This window comes from Zingiber officinale, chromosome 10A (genome assembly GCF_018446385.1).
Source record: "Zingiber officinale cultivar Zhangliang chromosome 10A, Zo_v1.1, whole genome shotgun sequence".
NCBI lineage: Eukaryota > Viridiplantae > Streptophyta > Magnoliopsida > Zingiberales > Zingiberaceae > Zingiber > Zingiber officinale.
The window spans coordinates 43,292,961-43,316,974 of NC_056004.1; the positions used below are offsets into that span (position 1 = coordinate 43,292,961).

General features: G+C 37.5%; 1 long non-coding RNA gene across 9 annotated transcripts; it reads left to right on the plus strand.

Moving 5' to 3' along the window:
- The first annotated feature begins 1,855 nt into the window (after positions 1 to 1,855).
- Positions 1,856 to 23,022, plus strand: LOC122026377. 9 transcript variants are annotated; one of them, XR_006124127.1, is made up of 9 exons: positions 1,856 to 2,105; positions 18,143 to 18,181; positions 19,904 to 19,964; positions 20,989 to 21,780; positions 21,994 to 22,069; positions 22,159 to 22,230; positions 22,324 to 22,508; positions 22,577 to 22,618; positions 22,732 to 23,022. It is a non-coding gene; the product is annotated as an uncharacterized LOC122026377 (long non-coding RNA). The 9 variants fall into 9 exon arrangements; XR_006124130.1 differs by lacking the exons at positions 1,856 to 2,105; positions 18,143 to 18,181 and adding an exon at positions 18,463 to 19,514 and having other exon boundaries at positions 20,989 to 21,514; positions 21,722 to 21,780; XR_006124129.1 differs by lacking the exons at positions 1,856 to 2,105; positions 18,143 to 18,181 and adding an exon at positions 18,463 to 19,514 and having other exon boundaries at positions 20,989 to 21,384; positions 21,457 to 21,780.
- Positions 23,023 to 24,014: the final 992 nt, after the last annotated feature.

The window sequence follows — 24,014 nt, forward strand, 5'->3', positions numbered from 1 at the left end:
AATTAAAAATAAATTAAATTAAATTAAAATTAAATAAAATTAAAATTAAATTAAATTAAGTTAAATAAAAATAAAAATAAAAATTTAATTTAATTAATTAAATATTTTTTCAAATTTAATTAATTTAAATATTTTTCAAAATTTAATTAATTAACTTAATATTTCTCAAAATTTAATTAACTTAATATTTTTTTCAAATTTAATTAACTTAATATTTTTCAAATTTAATTAATTTAAATATTTTTAAAAATTTAATTAACTAAACACTTTTCAAAATTTAATTAACTTAAATATTTTCCAAAATTTAATTAATTTAATATTTTTCAAATTTATTAACTTAAATATTTCTCAAAATTTAATTAACTTAATACTTTTTCAAATTTAATTAACTTAATAATTTTTCTAATTTAAATTAACTTAATATTTTCAAATTTTAATTAACTTAACATTTTTTCAACAATTTAATTAACTCAATATTTTTAAAATTTAAGTAACTTAATATTTTTCAAAACTTAATATTTTTAAAAATTTTAATTAACTTAACATTTTTCAAAATTTAATTAACTTAACATTTTTCAAGAATTAATTAACTTAATTTTTTTCAAAATTAATTAACTTAACATTTTTTAAAATTTAATTAACTCAAACTTTTTCAAAATCAATTAACTTAACATTTTTTAAAATTTAATTAACTTAAACTTTTTCAAAATCAATTAACTTAATATTCTTCAAAATTATTAATTAACTTTTTCAAAAATTAAGTAACCTAAAATTTTGAAAGTTCATCTCTCAAAAAAAAAAAAAAAAAAAAAAAAAAAATCAAATATACCATCCGAGGCGCCTCTACAGTAACAGAGGTGCCTTCGACACTCGGCGGGAAAATTCCCGCCGAAAACTTCAAGGTGCCTCGGACCAAGCTCAAGGCGCCTTAAACACGGTATTGAAGGTGCCCTAAAAGGACTTGAAGGCGCCTTCAATGTCGAAATATCTAACGAACAGAACACTTTCTGTTCGTCATTTTCTCTTAAACCTCTTCGATCCAAGGTGCCTTCACGCAGATTCTCCCCGTCTAAACTCCTTCGATCACCCTACAATGCCTCCTAGGTATATCTTAAACCATCCTACTGTCCTTATATGTTATTTTTATGCACATTTTCCTAGTTATATGTTGTCAAAAATAGGAAACATCGCAATGTTGATCCTACTCCGGCTAGAATCCCATTCACGGATCCCAGATTTACCTCAGAACAGCATAGGATTAACTTTGTTAGATACATGTACATTTGAAGCCATTAAACCTTGGTATCTAAGAAGATCATTTTTTGATCAGTTTTGTCACCCATCAGTCTAGATGATAGAGTACTATCAACTAGGTAGATTGGTTTACTGTAGTAATGTAACAACCCAAATTTCCTCATTTCGAGACCCAAAAGTAATTAAAAAATATTTAAAAATGCTATAGAAATATTTTAGAGATTTTTATGTAATTTTTGGAGGTCGTTTGATATTTTTACTAAACAAAGGAAGTTTCGATAAAAAAATATCCAAGCCGAGATTCGAACTCGTGACCTCCGACCGAACCAATGTCTTAAGCGAATCCGGCTGACCAAGTGGGCAAGCAGTCGTTACTAATCAAATAGGGAAAGAAAATATATTTAAGCAGTAAGGAAATCGAAAATAAATTGAAATAAAAAGGGAGGAATCGAACCCGCGACCTTTGACTCAGTCAAAAGGTGGCTGACCAAGTGGGCAAGGGGTCGATGCTAATCAAATAGACAGTGAAAAATATTTAAGGTATAGTATTTAATAAAAAAAACCCTACGTATAATAAGAGGGAACTTAAGTGATTTGGGGGCAAAGTTCCTCTCCCGAATTCTTTCTCACCTTTCTCCTTGCGTGCGCCGTTTCTGTCGAGCGAAGACGAAACGAAGGAGCGGACTTAAGGCGCGTCTCCGGCGGCCGACGAGGGGGTTCTCCGAGGGGTTCTTCACGCAATGGTGATCCTCTCGTCGAGGAGAGTCGGTGAGCACAAGAGGAGGCTGAAAAGCTCGAGCTAACCGGAAACCCTAGAGCTCTCTTCGGTTGTAAGTCCAAGAACCCGAAGGGTAAGTTGCTACTCACCTGTAGTAAGAGTTGTTTTGGGATTTGTTTCGCTTCTTACCCTCCACAGCATGTGTTTTGGTTTCGGATTGTGTTTGAGCCGAATTTGGGTTGCTAGGGATTTAGTTCCTTCTTGTTTAGGGTCATGTTGTGCAGAATTCATTTTACCAAGGTTGTTTCGGGTCTTGTTGTACAGAACTGGAATAGTTAGGGATTATAGTTTTTCCTTGCTTTTGGAACCTGCTGTATTAAATTATGGTTACTAGGGATGTAGATCTTCTTCCTTGTTTTTGGAACCTGCCATAACAGATTTATTTCTTTGTACATGATCGGCTTGGAATTGATAAGCAGTGTAGCCTTAGAATGTATGCTTGGCTTGTATTTGGTTCTTTGCTGTGGACGGAATAGTAGCAACCTTCAGTTTTCTTTTGCTGCCGTAAATTTCATTAAAGAATGAAAGGGGAATTGTTAGGTTTGATATGTAGTTGTCTTCTGTTATTAGTTTCCTTATACATGAGGTTTTGATCTTACCGTATGGATTATAACATTCCTGCTATAGGTATTTCTGTTAAACCTGGACAAGAACAGTCACAAGGTGCTTAGTAGTTTGAGATCTTTTATGGGTTAGCAAGCCTGAACGTTTTGCCTTTCTTTCCTCTTAATATGCAGTCCTAAACTTGTTTCGTTTCCAGTAACCGGGCAGGAATAACTTGTTTTTTATAACAGTGCAGATTTTTCTCTCCCGTACTGGTTTATTTTGTTGAAGGAGAATGACTTATTAGTTGGAAATAATTTAGAAGGTGTAGATCTATTAAATCCTTGACCTAGTAAATCACGTATCAACTTGTGATAGCAGTAGCAACCTTTTCCTTATGCTTTGTATTGGTAGTAGGCTTGTATCATATTCAGTAGCAGTGCAGAAACTTAGATTTCCTTAAGCATCTAATTCCTTTTCTTTAAGCATTTCAAGTAGAATCGTCTTGCTAGACATTGGACAGGAACGGTCTTTAAGATGAGAATGCATATTTAGTTTTTTTGTCTTTTACCTTTAGCAAAAGCAGGTTCAGATTCGAGTTTCCTTGCTACTATACCAAACTTGAACTGTTTCTTATTCCACTGCCTTCTTGTTCCAACCATGCAGAATTTAGATTTATCTTTAGTTTTCATTTGCTATTTTAACAAGCATGAGCAATCATGTATTTTAGTGGAATAATTATGTGTTCTATTAAACCTTTTTGAGGATTATGAGTAGCTATAAGTAAGAAAAGACCAAGGTCTTGATAGGATCCCTAAATTTTAAGTATTGGGATTAGCAGCACACCAAGTGCTCAAAGAAATGCCAAGGCATTTTATTATAAGAATATTTAAAAAATAACAAGTATTTTATTTTAAAGAAAGGCTAGTACCCGACTTCCAAGGTTGTCGTTAAACAAATCCAGTTGACCAATTCCAAGGTCTTGGCCCTGGTAAGACCAAGGTCTTGGCTCTGGTATGACTAAGCACTACAACAAAAACTGCAAACGACAACGGATAATATCCGTTGTCGTAGGGTCAAAAAATCGTTGTAACTGAGGGCGTTGTAGAATGTATTGCCCTACGACAACGATTTTGAATTCGTTGTCTTTGTAGACATTTGACAACGGTTTTTATCCGTTGTTGTTTCTATGCTCAAAATTTGTTTACGAAGGATACGACAACGTTTTAAAACCGTTGTGGTAGATAATTTAACAATAGAAATAAACCATTGTGGTAGACTCTTTTTACAACAGATTAATTTTAAAACTGTTGTGGTTGATATGTTTTACAACAGATAAAACTGTTGTCTTTTATCACTTTTTATATATAAAAAAAATCCGTTGTGGTTACGCACTTTTTACAATATTTCTAACCGTTGTCTTTAATGTTCATGTTATAATATGATAATAACAAACAACCAATCTTTATTTAATATAAATAAACTACCAATACAAAACTAAATATTTACTATATTCAATCCATGAAAATGTTATCTTCAAATTTTAAAAATTAACTACACAAGGAAATTAACAAACAACCAAGCTTTAAGCTTCTGCTTCCATTTCAAGGAGGCCTCTTTATGATCCAGAATTCTCTTCTTCTTCTCTTTAATGAATTGTAGGAACTTCTTGCAGTCCATTTGATACTATAGAAGAACAACTTGAAACCTGCATATCCATGAAATGATGTAAGGAGTGCATCTCACAAAGAGAAAAAATTAATGTTAACTCTTCTAGGATATCATGAGTCAAAACACCAGGGATTCAGTGCATCATAAAGCATAATCTTAGTATTTCTAAAATGTAACTACCATATAGTGCTCAATTTTCCTACCATCTATGTTATACGCCATGTATAAGTGAGAAAACATTTCTAGACAATCATATTGCTAATATTGAAATTTCAGACAGGTACTACATCAATTTTTATATATAACCACGATAATGACTTTTTGACAACTGCCCTAAGATTATAGTTGGCAAAATAATAGATCCCTGAAGTAAATGCCCAGCATTGGAAACAGTAAATTCTGTAAATTTTTTATCTATAAACTAACTTTTGAAAAAATAGCAAAGAATCAGACAGATATGTATGTGTTTGAGAGGTATTGAATACTAAAAGATTCATTAGAAAGAAAATTACGCACTAAGGAAGAAATATAGGGTTAAATTTTTACATTATGCAGATGTGAGAAGGCACACTTGAACAAACAACCAATTCACTTCTTGGAACAGATCAATAGGAATCTCTATCACACAGATGCAAAACATGCTTAGAACCTGTAGACTTTTAACACTATCAAGTGCAAACTAAATGGATGAAGAAAAGACATGTAAATGTAACAAAATCCAACAAATTTGCAAGTGTATTTAAAGGAAAGAACTGTCATGTATCTGCAAATGAAAATTTGAAAGAATTTCCAGAGTCAAATATAGAGCAGAATAAGACTAAGGCGCCTAGCTATTATAATAGTGGATCTCCCCAACATGAGAATATCCAGAGCCTCTTGAACAACCTTTTCGGCCTCAAAATCAAGTCCACTTGTGACCTCATCCAGTAGAAGAATAGAAGGATTTGAAAGCACAACACGAGCTATTGAGATTTTTATTTTCTGTTCTTCAGTCAATGTTAAACTAGTCCTACCAACCTATATTGCATCATGTTCAATAATTGTAATGCAAAATAGAATATCAAATGAGACTCATCCAAAATTAAACATGATCAAAAGACAAGCTCAAAATTAAACATGTGCAAGATCAACCTGAGTTTCGTATCCCATTTCAAGAGAAGTTATGAAATCATGTGCATGAATTGTTTTAGCAGCTTCTTCAATCTGATCAGTTGTAGCAGATCTTCCATAAGCTATATTATCCTTGATGCTCAAACTTAACAAAGTTGGTTCCTGGGTAACTAGTCCAATTTGGCTTCTCAACCATTCCAACTTCAGATGTTTTATATCTCCCCATCCTGTTGGGTTTTTCGGGCCGCGAAAACTGCTTTTCCGCGTCGCGGAAACCCTGAAAGCCCCTAGCCAACGGATCCGTGCAAAGAAAGAGTTTGAAAACACACGAATACGAGTTTCTACCTAGATCTACACTTAGATCTACAAAAGAAAAGGCTATACCTTTAAAGTGAAGCCCTTCGCGTTCCCGCTCGTCCAAACGGTGCTTGATCTTGAGAGTATCAAAATAGATACCCCTCTAGAAGTATCCACATGGACACGTAGGTGGAGAAAAACCACACAAAGGGTGTGCTAGCACCTTGTGTGGTTCGACCAAGTTGAGGAGGAGAGGGAGAAGGAGAGCTAGAGGAAGAAGATGGAGTGAATGAGTCTTGAATGAAAATTCATTTCCATTCATCATCTTGTGTGGCCGGCCACTTGAGTAACTCCCACTCATTTAATGTGGCCGACCACATTAATGGGAAAAGAGGCTTGTAACCTCCATGAGGTGGAACACCATGATGATGTGGAGCATCATCATTGGTCCACATCTTGCCATCTCACTTATGATGTGACAATTAGTCAAGTCAAACTTGACTCTTTCTCTTCCTCTCAAGTCAAGTCAAACTTGACCAAATCTCTTCCATGGTTGATCTAATCTAACCATTTGATTCAAGCCAACTTAATATAATGAATCTAATTCATTAAATTAAGTTGATTTAATGAGTCATAATCTAAATTAGACTCATTGAATACATGAATCAACTTGAGTCCAACTCAATTAGCCCAATTTGGATTACTCTTAATCCAATTTGATTCATCAAATGAATTTAATCCTCTTGGTTCATCATATGAACCTAATCTCCATCTAATTGTCCTTAGTGTGTGACCCTATAGGTTCTTGTAACGTTGGCAATGCCCCTAAACCCATTTAGGACCATAAGTAATGAGCGGTATCTAGCAACACATCATTACTACCCAATGTTACAAGAATGTTGAGATACAACATCACCTTTGTGACTACTAATTGTGACTCCTCATAAAATATGACAAGTGTCCTTCTATCCTAAACATCTAGATTGATCAATATGAGGCATAGACCGTGTCATCCTCTAATCAATCTAAATCTTGAACTCCAAGTAGACTCACTAAATCAAATGAGCTCAATATCTCATATTGACTCATTTGGGCATGATCATGCACTTCGTGGTCTCACTCTATCAAGAATACTGATGTCGCTCCCATCATATAGGAGGGATAGATCCCATCTACATCACTCACATCCCTCTGCATAATTCGTTACATGAATCGCCTTTATAGTCACCCGATTCACGGTGGCGTTTGTGAAACCAAATACATAACTCCTTATGTAGGGACCATGGTGACTTTTGGTCTAAGGACTAGTAGTCATACTAATAATGAGAAAGTATATGACACTCATATAACGATCCATGATACTTTCTCGTGGCGGGTCATTCGATACATTCTCTAATGCATACTCATATGTCGACTTGATATCTATATCCATGACTTGTGAGATCAAGTCATTGACCTACATGCTAGTCTTATGCATTAACATTGTCCCCTGAATGTTAATACTCGATTAGGAATGATTAAGAGTAGCGTTCCCTATATCATCTCACTATCGATTGACAATCGATTGATATAGTAAGAACCTTCTACTCGAGGATGTTATTATACTTAGTTTATTTGACACCAATACAAGTAAGTATAATAACCAAACGAAATGCCTTTATTTATATAGAATATGATACAATGAGTCCGAAAACAATCATCAATGAGGGCTCTAGCTAACAATCTCCACTAGCACTAGTGCCAATCAGCTCTAAGGCCTGATGACCTAGTGTGACCATCATGCTTCCTCCGTACCAAAGCCTTGGTTAGCCTCTGTTGGTACTCTGCAAATCTTCACATCTCCTCTCTCGATGATCTCTCGAATGAGATGGGAGCGTAGTATGTGTTTGGTCCGGTGTGGCGAGGTTCCTTTGCTCTATAGCTCCATTGTTGTCCTGATAGAGCTCGATGGGGTCGTGATGCTAGGAACCACCCAAGTTCGATGATGAACTTGCGGATCAAACTACCTCCTTTAGCTATGTACTCGGCCTCTGTTGTAGAATCGACAACTCTTCCAGCTCACTGCACCACCATTAATGCAAAATCTGAGACCACATTGCGATCGGTAATCATCACGATCGGTTTGGAGCATCAGTAATCCTTCCTAGCTCATCACGTTGCCTCCGTATATCGAAATATTCTTTAGTCCTTCTTAAGTACTTAAGAATATTCTTGACCGTATCCAATGACTTTCACCTAGATCATTGGTATCTTCTTGTCCTTTCAAGCATACGAGACATCGGTCGAGTACATGACGTGATAGATCCTATGGGTGAGCATAAGGATCTAATCCATCTCTCTCCTCTCTAGAAGGGGACCTTGAGTCTTCGAAACACGCCACGTGACATCGGCAAAAACCCCTTCTTGGAGTTCTGCAATGTGACGGCCAGGCGGGTCGGCCGGTCGACCCGTCAACTGACGGGTTGGAAATTTCCAACCCAACCCATTCTAATAGTTCTTGCGGGTTTACGGGCCAACCGCGGGCCCATCAAAATTTTTAAAAATTAAAAATATTTCATATCTTCAACATTTTACTTTGAAAATTTTATCAATTAAATGTATACATAAACATGTATTTTAAATATAAATGAACAAATGAGTACTTATGTTGGATGAAAAGTATTATTTTTATTTCAAAATTATAAAAAAAAGATAATAAATTGGCATAAACTTCACTTACATGTGTTTCTCAACCCACGGGTTAACCCAAGCCTATCGCGAGCCGACCAGCGCAGGTCACGGGCCTAGGAGGGTCAGTCCGTCAAGAGCTTGGGTTGATAAAATTTCAATCCAATCTATTTAAATTATTTGACGGGACGAACCAACCCGACGGACTCAATCCAAACTGACGATATATATATACATAGCAAAGCAAAGCATTAACATCTCTCTCTTTTTTCTTCTAGAACATGAGAAGAAAAAAAAACTACTCTTCTTTTACTAATTTGGAAATATGTCAGGCACGAGGGAATCTAACAAGGTTGGGTTGCTTCTCATTCTCTACCAACTTCCCTGATTGAATATGTTCCCCATTGATCATGAACCAAGCTGTTTGATTGCATCGTGAATCAAAGATTCGACTCAGAAGCTTACTTTAGTCCATAAATGGACCTGCGCTCCTGGTATCTTGGTGGATCTACAAAACCCTTAGGTTGTGTCGTGTACACATCCTCGAGTAGGTTTTTGACATCCATCTGCCGGATCTCGTAATCGTGGTAAGCGCGATAGCAAGCATGATCCGAATGGACTTAAACATCGCTCTTGGAGAAAAGGTTTCATCATAGTCAATACCATGAGTCTGCTTGAAACCTTTAGCTACAGCGACCCTTATAGATAAGTCCATCCATGTCGGTCTTTCTCTTAAAGACCCACTTACACCCGGGGTTTACCCTTCGGTGGATCAACCAAAGTCCATACTTGGTTGGTGTACATGGATTCCATCTCGGATCTCATGGCCTCTAGCCATTTCTCGAATCTGGTCTCATCACGACTTCCCGATAGGTGGTAGGTTCATCATCTATGAGCACAACGTCATCAGACAAGAGAAATGAGTATCTCTCGGTGACGACGTATCCTATCAGTGAAGAGGTATGTCTACTTGAACCGGTTGTTGTTCCTTAACTCTTTATGGAACATCATCCACAACACTTTGTGGTTCCAGTTCAACTTCCATCGAGGCTTCGATGCTATCATTCGCATCTTGAACTTCTTGAAGATCGAACGTGCTCCACTAGTCTTTCTAGAAACAAAGTCCCTTTCTAGAAAGACCCGAGTCTTTGCCACCTTGTCTTGATTGGGAATGTAGAAATAATATTCCTTAGTTTCCTTGGGATATCCATAAAGTAGCACTTGTCGGTTTGGGTCCTAACTTATCTCGAGACTTGGCGTCGAACGTAAGCCTCACAACCTCAATCCTCATCAAACACCTGGCATCTCTCCCGGTCCATATCCTATATGGTGTCTTTATCACGGCTGTGGATGGAACTCGGTTGAGTATAAAAGTTACCTTGTCTAAAGCGTAATCCCAAAGGTATGTCGGAAGATCCGTGTGACTCATCATAGATCGTACCATATCTAATAAGGTACGATTTCTCCTTCGGATACACCATTCCACCGTGGTGTTCCAGGAGTGAGTTGGGATAGAATCCCACACTCGGCTAGGTAGTCACGAAACTCATGGCTAAGGTATTCTCCACCTCGATCGATCGAAGTATCTTAATACTCTTGCAAGCTGGTACTTCATTCTTGAATTCTTTGAACTTTTCAAAGGATTCCGATTATATGTCATCAAGTACACATAACCATATCTCTTGAAGTCATCAGTAAATGTGATGAAGTACCTATAACCACCTCTAGCGGCGACATTGAAAGGGCCACATACATCACTATGTATAAGTCCTAACAAATCAATCGCTCTCTCTGTGCCCACTAAAGGGAGTCTTGGTCATCTTGCCTCGTGGTGACTCGCGTATCTCATATGATTAAAATCAAATGAGTCAACAAACCATCCTTATGGGCTGCGATAGCGCTTGTCATTTATATGACCTAAGCCAGAGGTAGGTTTGGTTCATGTCATTGACTTGAACCTCTTGGTATTTATGTTATAGATAGGGCTCTCAAGGTCTAGAATATAGAGTTCGTTTATCGAGGTGCACTATGATAGAACATATCGTTTAAATAGGCGGAACAACATTTGTTCTTTATTGTAAGCGAGAAACCTTTCTTGACAAGAAACCGATATAATGTTATTAGTTAATGCGAGCACATAACAACAATCGACTAACTCTAATACAAGCCCAGAGGGAGAGATAGAAAGTAAGTCCCTACAGCGTGCTCCATTGCCTACCGTAGGTCCACCTCGCCCTTTGTCAATGCCCTACTATTTCTCAGCGCACATCAGTACAAATGTGAGAAGTACATCCGATATCTAATACCCATGATGAGAAATAGATAGATTGACTTCTATAACATATATACAGTGGAAGTCTCACCTGCTTCTTCTTAAGATCCTCAGTATACCTTGCGGTTCCTCTTCCGATGCGGTCGACGCGGTGGAAGCGGTAGCATCATGGCGACCCCTCCTTTGGCTTCATTGCCTTGCCTTTGCCCTTGGCGGGACTTTCCCTTGGCTTTGGGCTTGCCCTTGCCCTTATGTTTCTGAACCATCGAGCAATGTTGGGCTTAGCCTTCTTAAGGTTCATCTCAGCAATACTAGCACGGGCAGTGGCTTGTCAATCTCGTTCATATTGTAGTTTAGAACGAATTGACTGTAGCTATCCGGCAAGGATTGCAAGATCAGGTTAGTGGCCAGCTCTTGGCCAAGTGGGAACCCCAACCTTTGTAGGTTCTCTATGTACCCAATCATTTTGAGTACATATGGGCCTACAGGAGCCCCGTCTGACATCTTGCACTGAAACAGTGCCCTTGAGATCTCAAATCTCTCATGCCTCGCTTGACCTTGATACAGTTGACGAAGATGTTCAACCATATCGTAAGCGCCCATTAACTCGTGTTGCTTCTGAAGCTCAGAGTTCATGGTCGCGAGCATTAGACAAGACACATCTAATGCGTCATCTTGATGCTTCTTGAAAGCATCTCGGTCAGCTCGCGGGGCAGTGGCAGGAGGAGCCTCCGGAATGGGCTGCTCCAGAACGTACAGTTTACGTTCTTGGGTGAGAACTATTCTCCGGTTCCTGTACCAGTCCAGGAAGTTTGCTCCGTTGAGCTTGTCCTTCTCAAGGACAGATCGTAGGGAGAAGGTGTTCGTATTCGACGTCATGGTAATCTACAACAGAAATAAATGCAGAAATAAGTATCATATTCTTAATCATTTAATTAGGCCTTTAACTAAATGATGCTCCCACTGAATTCTATAATTCATGTGGGACAAGATCCACATCATACTAACCCTTGAGTTAGCTTTGGCTAATACGCCCAAGACTTAGTATGATCGGTAGGTAACTAATTACCAATTACATCTCTATGCAACTCTTGTTTATAGGATAAAATCCGCATTTATATTAAAACTTGAGTTAGTTTTGGCTAATACGCCCAAGAGTTAATATAAACGTGATTTTGACCTATCTACCAACCATTGGATAATGCCTATAGTTAAACTCGATCCAATTGAGTTAACTAGTTACTCAATCTAATTGAGTTGTACTCACCCATGCGTTGATAGGCGGGACCAAAATTGTCCCTCCGTACCCTGCCAAGATAGTATGTGTTGCTCTGCTTTAGCAGATTCAACAACAACATGCGATCGAGGTAGTGGTAGGTATCACGGCATGATACGCATTACGAGTTGATGTGATTTAGATCTAATCTAAATGATGATGCATATCATATACTCGATAGATCTAATCTAATCGAAGGGTGCATCATGTGCACGACTTAGATCTAATCTAATCGTTAAGCACTAATTAATTACTTAATTAACTAGCATGCATCACATACACACAAAAGCAATTAATTAAATAATTTTGTGATTATGTCATGGCCCTACTACGATCTTCTCAAGCCAATGAGAAGATCGGATGGTCAACCTAAGGTCAACAGCTTCTCAAGCTCCTTCCTTTGACCACCTCGTGTTGCTCGCGCCCTCCTCGTAACTCCGTCTCGAGTGGACCTTCCACCGCTTCAAAATTTACATTATATTTTGAAACTCGAGTTACATTCGAGTCTAAATCTAATTTACAACAAGAATAAAAGAGAAAGGCACGACGCGCAAGTCGCGAAAAAAAAAATACAACACGCAAATACACAAAATGGCACTCAGGCCATATTTTGAATTACAACACGAATTATCCAATCGAATTGGGTCTTTGGGCCATGACTATCACAAAAATAATATATAATTCAAAATTATATATTTCTATAATTTTTCTGTAATTTTTCTATAATTTTTACAATTTTTACGAGTACAATTTCCCGGTGGTTTCGTTTAGCGGTTTTCGGGCGCAATTGCGGAACGAATCCCCTTGCGGGGCCAGGGGCAGCGCCCCTACCCGCGATCTAACCATCGCGAGGGTTCCATTGCGATCTAAAAGCGCCTTAGCCCGCTGTCCCAAAAAGTTTTGGGGCGAAACTTGGCCGTTTTGGAAAATTTTTCTCGGTAGTCGAAGCCTACAAGTATCGAAACACTTGTGCTTCGCTTCTATGAGAAAAATACCCATAAAACTATAAAAATCATAAATTTACAGAATATTACAGAACTGAAAAGTTTTCATAAAACATAAAATAAACTCGTATTCGTCTTCGCACGTGGCTCTGATATCACTGTTGGGTTTTTCGGGCCGCGAAAATCGCTTTTCCGCGTCGCAGAAACCCCGAAAGCCCCTAGCCAACGGATCCGTGCAATGAAAGAGTTTGAAAACACACGAATACGAGTTTCTACCTAGATCTACACTTAGATCTACAAAAGAAAAAGTTATACCTTTGAAGCGAAGCCCTTCGCGTTCCCGCTCGTCCAAACGGTGCCGAATCTCGAGAGTATCAAAATAGATACCCCTCTAGGAGTATCCACACGGACACGTAGGTGGAGAAAAACCACACAAAGGGTGTCCTAGCACCTTGTGTGGTTCGGCCAAGTTGAGGAGGAGAGGGAGATGGAGAGCTAGAGGAAGAAGATGGAGTGAATGAGTCTTGAATGAAAATTCATTCCCATTCATCCTCTTGTGTGGCCTGCCACTTGAGTAACTCCCACTCATTTAATGTGGCCAGCCACATTAATGGGAAAGGAGGCTTGTAACCTCCATGAGGTGGCACACCATGATGATGTGGAGCATCATCATTGGTCCACATCTTGCCATCTCACTTATGATGTGGCAATTAGTCAAGTCAAACTTGACTCTTCCTCTTCCTCTCAAGTCAAGTCAAATTTGACCAAATCTCTTCCATGATTGATCTAATCTAACCATTTGATTCAAGCCAACTTAATATAATAAATCTAATTCATTAAATTAAGTTAATTTAATGAGTCATAATTTAAATTAGACTCATTAAATACATGAATCAAGTAACTTGAGTTCAACCCAATTAGCCCAATTTGGATTACTCTTAATCCAATTTGATTCATCAAATGAATCTAATCCCCTTGGTTCATCATATGAACCTAATCTCCATCTAATTGTCCTTAGTGTGTCACCCTATAGGTTCTTGTAATGTTGGCAATGTCCCTAAACCCATTTAGGACCATAAGTAATGAGCGGTATCTAGCAACACATCATTACTACCCAATGTTACAAGAATGTTGAGATCCAACATCACCTTTGTGACTACTAATTGTGACTCCTCATAAAATATGACAAGTGTCCTTCTATCCTAGACATCTAGATTGATCAATATGAGACATAGACCGTGTCATCCTCTAATCAATCTAAATCTTGAACTCCAAGTAGACTCACTAAATCAAATGAGCTCAATATCTCATATTGATTCATTTGGGCATGGTCATGCACTTCGTGGTCTCACTCTATCAAGAATACCGATGTCGCTCCCGTCATATAGGAGGGATAGATCCCATCTACATCCCTCCGCATAATTCGTTACATACCCAGTAATCGCCTTTATAGTCCACCCAGTTACGGGTGACGTTTGACGAAACCAAAGTACATAACTCCTTATGTAGGGAACTATGGTGACTTCAGGTCTAAGGACTAGTAGTCATACTAATAGCCACATGAGAAAGTATATGACACTCATATAACGATCCATGATACTTTCTCATGGCGGGTCATTCAGTATACATTCTCTAATGCATACCCATGTGTCAACTTGATATCTCTATATCCATGACTTGTGAGATCAAGTCATCGAGTTGACCTACATGCTAGTCTTATTGCATTAACATTGTCCCTGAATGTTAATACTCAACTATGAATGATTAAGAGTAGTGTTCCCTATATCATCTCACTATCGATTCAACCAATCGATTGATATAGGTAAGAACCTTCTACTCAAGGACGTTATTATACTTAGTTTATTTGGAACCAATACAAGTAAGTATAATAACCAAAAACCAAATGTCTTTATTTATATAGAATATGATACAACAAGTCCAAAAATACAATCATCAAATGATTGACTCTAGGGCTCTTGCTAACACATCCAATAGAACTTCACCTGCATCAAGAAATCAAGACGAAACTGTCAAGCATCAATGAAACGTACATTAGTGTATGATAGGAAAACATAGTCAAAGAAGACAAACCTAAGGTAAGATCATAGAAACACTCCATAAGAGGAATTATACTACTTTTTCTAGAATCATTTCGACCAACAAGGGCCACAATTTTTCTAGCAGGTACATTTTGGTAAAAGCCACTCAGTATGAGAATTTCTGGATGTGAAAGATAGCTGAAGTAAACATTCCTGAACTCAATATTTCCTTGCATTGTAGCTAAGGTACTTCCATCCTGATTAAGAGAAGAATTTGAACAGCTTATCATCTCAAAAATTTTGTAAGCAGCAATTCTCCCTTGCTCAAATGAATAGAAATTGATAGCCGCTTGATTAAGTCCCCTGAAAATGACAGACTTAATGAGAACAAAAGATATCCTAGAGAGAAAATGAAAATATATACTGGAGATAAATGTAGATATCATAACAAAGCTTACTTACAGGCTACTCAAAATTACAGCAAACAAAGCTGTAATAATTTCTCCACCATTAGTCTTTCTATTCGAAATCAGGAACCTCCCAACCCAAAGTTGTAAAGCACAAGAACATATAGCTATACCATATGTGAAGTCAAGACCAAGGTCTTGCACTAGACTAAAATTGTATGGCTGAACTACAAAATACGGCTAAGTTGTTGAATTTCCCAAATACGGCTAAGTTGTTGAATTTCCCTAAGTTCCTTCTTGTCTATGTAGTAGCTAGCCGGTGCTTCACCATCAATTTTTCTAGATGCTTGTCTGGACAGGTCTTTTATTTGAGCTCCCTTCCTATCTTTAAAGAAGTTGTTTTGTGTGGCTACCAAGATAATTATATTATCCAGTACTCTGGAAGTGCATCATGAATTTCTTCCTCCCCTGCATCCTCATGAATTTCTTCCTCCCCTGCATCCTCCCTGCGTTTCTTCCTCCCTTGCAGACACCAAATTGAAAAATAAAATATTGAATATAATAGACTCTTTATAACTTCCTCTTCCAAGAAGTTAAGGTTTTGTTTTGGCACAATTTGGCACACGTCATAGTATGTTGAGATTTAATCTTATAGTATTTAATTTTGTCACCCACTAGTTTAATTATTTCTAAATATAAATATAATGTATCAATTAAAAGTCAACTGAACTGATATATAATAAGTTTACTATAACGAAATGGTTGTTGCATCACTTAGAACATAACTTTTGATTAAAAAAATGCTTTCATATTGGCTTTGAGAAGATAAACAAAATGGGAATATTTGGTAGTATTGTTACCTTCGACTCTCTCTTAATTGCGTGCGCTCGTCGAAGGTACTTTTGGGGTCATAACAACCAAGTAGAAACTCCCAAGCTTCTCCTTTTATTGTCGGATGAACTCCCTAACACAATGATATAAAATAAATTACGCTAATGTTCACTAACAGTAATATGCGCAACAAATCACTCACCCCTCTTTGTATCCTCCTAAGAACTCTTGCAATGTCCAAATGTCCCTTTTCTGAGAACGAAGAACACCACCGTCTTCCACTAAGCGTTTTTCTGGGCTGAATTGATAGAAGAACAACCTTTAACACTTGATGAAAAGCATAAACATTCAAAGAAAGATGACACATGCATTAGAATGTTCATCTTGAAGACCTAGATCCTTTAAATTAGTACACTAATGCAACTAAACACGCATTTTGATGTGCTCGACATGGGGCTCCCTATTTTGTTGCATGCTAAAGAAGGAAAGAATGAAGGGGTAAAAAAACTTCATCATACAATCGTTGTTTGTTTCACCTAAACAGCAGGATGGAAGGAAGTGGTTAAGGAATGGAATTGCATTCTTCCTCTTCTTCTCAGTTATCTTCCGACTAAACAAGAGAAATCAATCATTTGATTTAATTTATTTCCTTCTCTTGTTTTCACCTAAATAAATGATGCAAAATATAGGGGGAAAAAATCGAGGGAGAAGAGAAACTAACAGTGGGCTTGAAACGAGAAGCGAGAACCTCATCGCGGCAATCTGGCCTGATAGGGTAGAACTCCTTAGGTTCGCCCCAATCCTCTGGAACCGATCTACAACAGCTGAACATTCTTCAGATTTAGATCCAGCAAAACTTAGAAACTTTGGCAGAAAACGTAGTTAGTTGTTCGGCGCCTCGATCTCCGCCCTTCCTACATAGGAACAAACTGACGAATAACTCACCATGGTGGTAGTGAGACGAGAGAGCAGTAACAACGAAGAGGAAGACAGTGACGGCGACGCGCGAGAGGCGGATCGAGCTTTGGCTGCGACAGGTCGAAGGGAGGATCCCATGGCTTGGGTCGTGCTTCGGAAGGCTGTCGCAATGGCAGAGGAGGAAGTCGACTAGGGTTTTGAGGCACTTGCAAATCTCGCGCAAGCGCTCCATTTGGTGTCATGGCATGAAGAGATAGTCGAGAAGAGGAAAGAAAAATGGCTTAGGGTTCGGGAACGCTAAGGGGAAAACACGGCGCGAAAAGATTTTTGCAGAGAGGGAAAGCAAAACTACGAGGGGAAATGACGAAACGAATAAAGCCAAAGACAACGGTTTTATTAAAAATGTTGTCGTAGCCCCTAAAAAAGTGCTTAAAGACAACGGTTTTAGAAAACTGTTGTAAAAAGTGCTGTTGATTCAAAAAGAAATCGCTCAATGACAACAATTTTCCCAAAACCGTTGTCTTTTATATTTAATGGGGAGTTCAAAGACAACGGTTTTGACAAAAACCGTTGTCTTTGAGCAAATATGCAATGTTTTCTCTTAAAACCGTTGTCGTAGGGGTGTTGTCTTTTAACATTTTTGTTGTAGTGAAGGTCTTTACCCTCGTAGGACTGGTGACTAGCTACCACAGTCTCTATTAGGGAACGCGCATTGGTACTAAGCCTGGGCCCCAAGAGAAGTTGATTATTATTTTAAAGTATAAGAGTATAAGTTTTGAAACAAATGAAACAAGCTCCACTTAAGTTTAGAGTTAGCAAGTTTAGCTTCTTTTAATTCGAAGCATGCAGTATTAGTTTTATTTGTTTCCTGATTAGTTATTTAGCATGATTAGCTTTACCTTCCAGCATGCAGTTTATTCTTGTATGTCATGAGTATGCTAATTCTATTGCTTTGCTATTAGTTGAGCATGAGTAATCTTTATTGCTATTAGATTAACATGAGTAGCTATATATGTTTCCTTTTAAAACATACAGTTTCTAGTTTCTTCTTGTATACATGCATATCCATGTTTTTGAGTTAGATAGTGCTTACTAAGCAAATTTTGCTTATAGATTGCATTTCCTCTTACTGCAGATAAAGGAAAGGAAAAGATATAGCAAGGAAGGTGACAAGGTGGTGCCACTACAACAAAATCCCTCATAGACATCAGTGGAACAACAACGGTTTTAAGCAAAAACTGATGTCTTTGACTATTTTACACCGATTTTTTCAAAAATCGGTGTCTATGAGCGTAGATTTTCGCTCATAGACATCGATTTTTGAAGCCGATGTCTATGAGCGTCTTTTTTTCGTTAATAGACACCGATTTTAATAGTGATTTTTAAAACCCGATGTCTATGATAAAATAAAATAATTTAATTTTCCCACCAATATTTAGCCAAAATTTGCAACACTTCACTCTTCCCTCTAAACCTAAACCTATATCGCACCGTCCACCGTATATCCACCACTTTCCTCCTCGCCGTTGGCCATCCAGCTATCTCTCTCAGCCTCATCTCCCTCTTCCCCTTCCTAGATCGATGCACAGCACAGCTTGCCTTGTGTTTGACTAAGGACGTAGAGGGTAGCAACTCATTCTCTCCCGCCGGTCTCCGCTCCTCCATCTCAACTCCACTCTTCGTCGCTCACGCAATCGCCCCTGTTGCCTTCGGCGACCCCGCGGTCGGCCACCCTGTGGACGGCGACGCCGCACACGCCGAGGACGCCCAGCCGCTGGCCAGCCCCATGCGGAAGGTCGTGGTCAGCATCCGCTGCTAGCAAATCGATTGGCTTTTGTAGTTTTGACTTGGGAAGACTCGCACTTCTAGCCAGGATCTTCTGTGGAGTTGAGTCCGATTAGGGTTTCTGTTCCCACTCTATGAAAGTTGTGCCTTCGGTCATCATTCTCCTTGACAACGTTAGCAAGCAAGCGATAGAAACGAAGCGAGCACGGCGATGGAACAGACAGACCTTCATCATGATCAAGCCCAACGACTTCCAACGAGGCCTAGTGTGCTCTCCGTCTTCCTCCCCCTTGATTTCTTATTCCTTCGCTTCGTTCATCTATTTGTCGGCGTTGCATTGCGTAATTTACAGTAGATATGTTACTGAAACACCAAAATCCTTCTTCTTCCTTTTTTTTTAGTTGAAAGGTTGGAGAAATTATTAGTAGGTTTGAGAAAAAAGGTTTCTACTTGAAAGGTGAAGATTTTACCAACTACAATCCTTTTTTGTTTTCCCGTCTACTTTAGAGAAGAAACGAGAAATTTTCTTGGTTATTTTTGTGCGTCGATCATGGTTGAAGTTGGTCGGCGTGGAACGCTCCTTTGCAGAGAAACACTATGTCGACCTCTCTGCGAAGCCCTTCTTTGGTTCCCTTGTGGAGTACATCATCTCTGGTCCGGTGGTAGCGATGGTATGGACGTGAAAGAATGTGGTGGTCAGACTATGCAATTGAGATTGGCAGGTGATTTCTTCTTCGTCAGTTAAATTTCTTGAAACTCAAATAAGCTTGAAACTTTGCTTGTCAAGGCCATGTTCTTGCATGTGTAACCTAGAAACTCAAGTATAGTGGAAACTAAAAAATATTAGAGTTTCATCTTCTTGATCTCTTGATTGCAAGTATTAATTGATTGATGTATGCAATGTGTTTGATGAATTTCCTCAAACACTATCTTAAGTTGATTTTATCATTTTTGTTTGCTAGATTGAGGAGTTTATTTCTTGTTGCTAAGTTGGTTTTATGTATTCCTTGAACTATCAAGTTTCTTTTATGTCTATGCTAATTCTTTTCACTAATATGCCATGTTTTCTGGCTTATAAATTTACCTCTTTTTGTTGTTATTGTTTCTACAGGATTTGTGTGTTGGGCTTCTTAGATGCGCTACATATACAACTTAAAGGCTTTGATCATTAAGTGAGTATTTTCTTTTGACCTTCTTGTTAAATCGATTCATGACCAAGTTAATTATCTGAATCCATCTGAATAGTTCCTAATACGGTTTAGGGTTTAGGATAGACCGGATCCGGAAAGACTGTGCCAATTGAGTGACAAGCTCGTTGATTATTGGAGCTATTACTAGGGTGATATAGTAATTCTAATAATTAATTAGTCAGTTGTTTTGATCTTTCCAGCAAGAGATTTGAATAAAGTTTCCAGCATATGAAGAAAAAAAATCTTTTGGGGTTCAAGCTTGCGTGCCCGATTACGAGCTTTACAATGTCGTTACTTTCTCTGATTTTTGGAATCCATTAGCTGGACCTCTTCATTCCTGTTTCAGTAGATCCTAAACATTCTTGGTCCAGGGAAGAATTTTAACTAGAAATAAGTTTAGTCTCACTTGACTCCCATAAAGATTTAGATGCATATTTCTACCCCTGAAAAATTTGCAGATCTTGTAAAAATTCATTGGCTTAATTCAATCACAGTTTGAAATTGTTCCTACATTCCAGTTGTTGCTAAACTATTTGACAAGAATTTCTCTTTGTTGTTATTATGTACAAACAAAATTAGAGGTAGACAGAAACTCTTCACCTCTGCAATCAAAATGATGGAAATTGGAAAGAACAACAACTATCTTTCCCATATAATTCAATAATCTGAATGGACTATCTTATCCTGTTGACTATTATGGGTGCTAAAGGGAATATATATCTCCTTATTACTAGCTTGGCATATGATAAACAATTATTTGTGCGACTCTTTTACAACATTATGAGGTCAACAAGCATTTAAACAATATTTGTTTTCCAATATAATCTCACCACAAAAAATAGAATTAAGAAATTACTTTGATCACAGATTACATTCAAGACAAATGTTATACAGGCTTGATTTTGTTTTATTGTTCAGAATACCGTGGAAACAAAAACAATATTGCATCATTTAATAATCTTCAAATGGCACTCTAACTGAATTTTGGTTTTGGTGGCATTTGCAGGTCCATGATGCTTCCTTCCAACATGTTGATAACCATGCTAATTGAAGGTCTATTTTCTGGCTTTATCTGTATGCACCATAAACCCACTATCATCATTTTTTTTGCAATTTCTTTAGTCTTAGGATTAGCATCAGTCTCAGGACTAACAAGACTAGTATCAGGAGTGACCAAATCATAGTACTTATCAAAATTGTCATAAACCCAATCTGGTGTTAGACTGGGTTTATGACAATTTTATGTGCATATTCAATTTGTATCATCTTCAGGAATTGGCAAATGGTCAAAACAAGTTTAATAATGAGCACACATATAGCTTGATATCTGAATTGCTTCCCCTGCTGAAACATATCTATCAGAACCAATTAAATGAGCTGGAAGTAAAGCAAGGGGATCAAGGTAAGCTTCAAAACAATTGCCTAGTTTCTTCCTCCAGTTAGATATCCTCTTGATCGATCTATCATCCAAAAGGTGGATTTTCTAGTGTACTTCTTCGAGTATATGAGCCTCACAATGAGCTTGTTAACTGGTATGTCTTCACATCTGTAACACCTCTGATAATTTCGTAAGAGGAGATGAGTAGACTCCGGAAGAATGAGTAGCTCAACACTTCACATTTGAATGCATTTGAGTAATGGAATTTCAGTCACTGATATTATAATCCTGTGTTTAATTACTCTAACCACCGTTTAACTTTCTGAGAATTATTGATCTTTTTTTATGATGAATATTTTAGGACGAATGATGGACAAAAGTACAGCAGATGTAGCTTCAGATGGGTATCACAAATATAAGGTATAACTACACACTTTTTAGGTTCACCTTTTTTAATGTAAAAATATATAAAAGCTTCTTCTATCTGTTTCATTTTGGGTTTGAATCTTAACTTAATTATTACCCATTGATGACTATTAAAGCTACTTCCTAAGCAATCACACAATTAAAGAGTTAGTTTGACTATAGAAGAATCATACAAGTAACTTTCAGTAAGATGAGATGATTTATTAGGAAGATGTCAAGCTGATGGCTGAATTGGGATTGGACTCCTACAGATTCTCCATCTCTTGGTCAAGACTTCTTCCGAGTATTACTCCCTGAAACTTTTAGATCGGTTAGAGTGTTATTCAAAAACACTAATTCTGTTATTTTATATGAATGCTACTTTCTTTGTAGATGGAAGAGGATTTGTGAATCCTAAAGGTCTGTAGTTCTACAACAACTTCATCGATGAGCTAGTGAAATATGGTTAGTCTTCCCTTTAAATATACATCAAACTTGTTTTCTAATTCAACTTTTGGTGAGAGATTGAGCAGGATTCATTTGAAATGCACTCTGCAGGGACTGGATTGATCTTACTTCATCATTTGAATTTGCAAATTTAGCTGGTTTAGTAGAGAAGATCATGTGAACTCCTGGATCTTCTTGGATGCAAGAACTCTCATGAATCAATGAGTTGTTGATGCTCTGAACATTGCTATTCACACTTGTGCTAATGGAAAGGACTTCAGTACTTGCCATTTTAGGTGCATCCATGAGAGATTTGTCATTGACCTTGCTTTCTGCACTTTAACAGATTATTTCAAATGTGCAGATCAAAGAAGCTGAGCAAACAAGTAAAAATTATCAGCAAAAGGTTACTTATCTCATTTTCAATCTCTATTTGAGTAGAATTTACAGCATCTTTAATTTTCCTTATGTAAGCAACAAACTGCTTTATATATATATTGACTATTTTATTCTATTCAGGTAAGAGAATTGGAGAATCAATTAAATAGTGAGAGGACAACCAAGAAGGATGTTGCAAAGTTCCCAAAGCCTCCAATGACTCCTTTAAGATGGAGGCCTCCTTTACAAAGAATCACCAATCAGTTGTCACCCTCAGGACATCAAATGAGCAAAGGTGCTCATCCAGTAATAGATAAAGAGAATTGTCTATTAATAAATAAAACTACTGGGGAAGATTTAGTTAAATCTCTGCACAGAGTAAGAAGGATAACGTTGGCACCAGTAAGAAGAATATTTGTGTACTATCTATTACCTTTTGATGTTGTAAGAAGAATAGTTATGTGTAATTTGTGGATACTGACTTGATGTGCACAATATCTATTATCTTTTTATGTTGTAAGAAGAATATTTATGTATTGGTTATATGAATATTGACTTGGTGTGTTTAGATACATCGGTGCATTTTTATTTATGATTTTGTTAGTTAATTAATAATATTAACTTAATTTTATGATTTGCTTGGTGATAATATTGGTTTTTCACTATTTCGGAAATCGAATTTGTGTCGTTAAACAATACTAATATTACATCGGTTTTCCACCGCTGCAAAATCGGTGTCATTAACTAATATTACATCGGTCGTATACCGCTGCCAAAATTGGTGTTATTAACATATAATATTACATCGATTTTACACCCGATGTCGCTAAATGATACTACACCGGTTTTAACCCGATGTCTAAAATGGCAGACCTTTTACATCGCCTTCATAGACATCGGTCGAAAATGTAATAGACATCGGTGGAAAACCGATGTCTATGAGAGTTTTTGTTGTAGTGTGCGGATGGTGTGTGATGCCAGGACTGTGGGAGAGACTTGGGAAGTTTTGAGTTTTTATGTTTAGTGGATAAGAAATAATTGAGTTGTACTTTATGGTTTATGTCATTTGAGATTGTATTTTATATTCTATGTTTTTATTGAGTTTATTCGTGTTTTAGATTGCATGCTGTGATGAGTTTTTATGTAATAAGTAGATATTATAGTGCTTGACACTTATTAAACTGCATGGGTGTTTGATACATGTTCCAGCCGCCTGTGGCTGAAGTATATATTTATGTATCTCAGTTTATGGTCACCGGTACAGGGGGGATGTTGCCGAAATTTTTCGGTAGAGACTCCTCGTGGTTTCGATCATACCGGTTAAGTAGAGTTAGTAGTTAAGTAACGGTTATCCTTAGAGAGTAGTAGTAGTAAGAAGGGTGGTCGTTACAGTTGGTATCAGAGCAGTTTCCATTCTCCAGCAT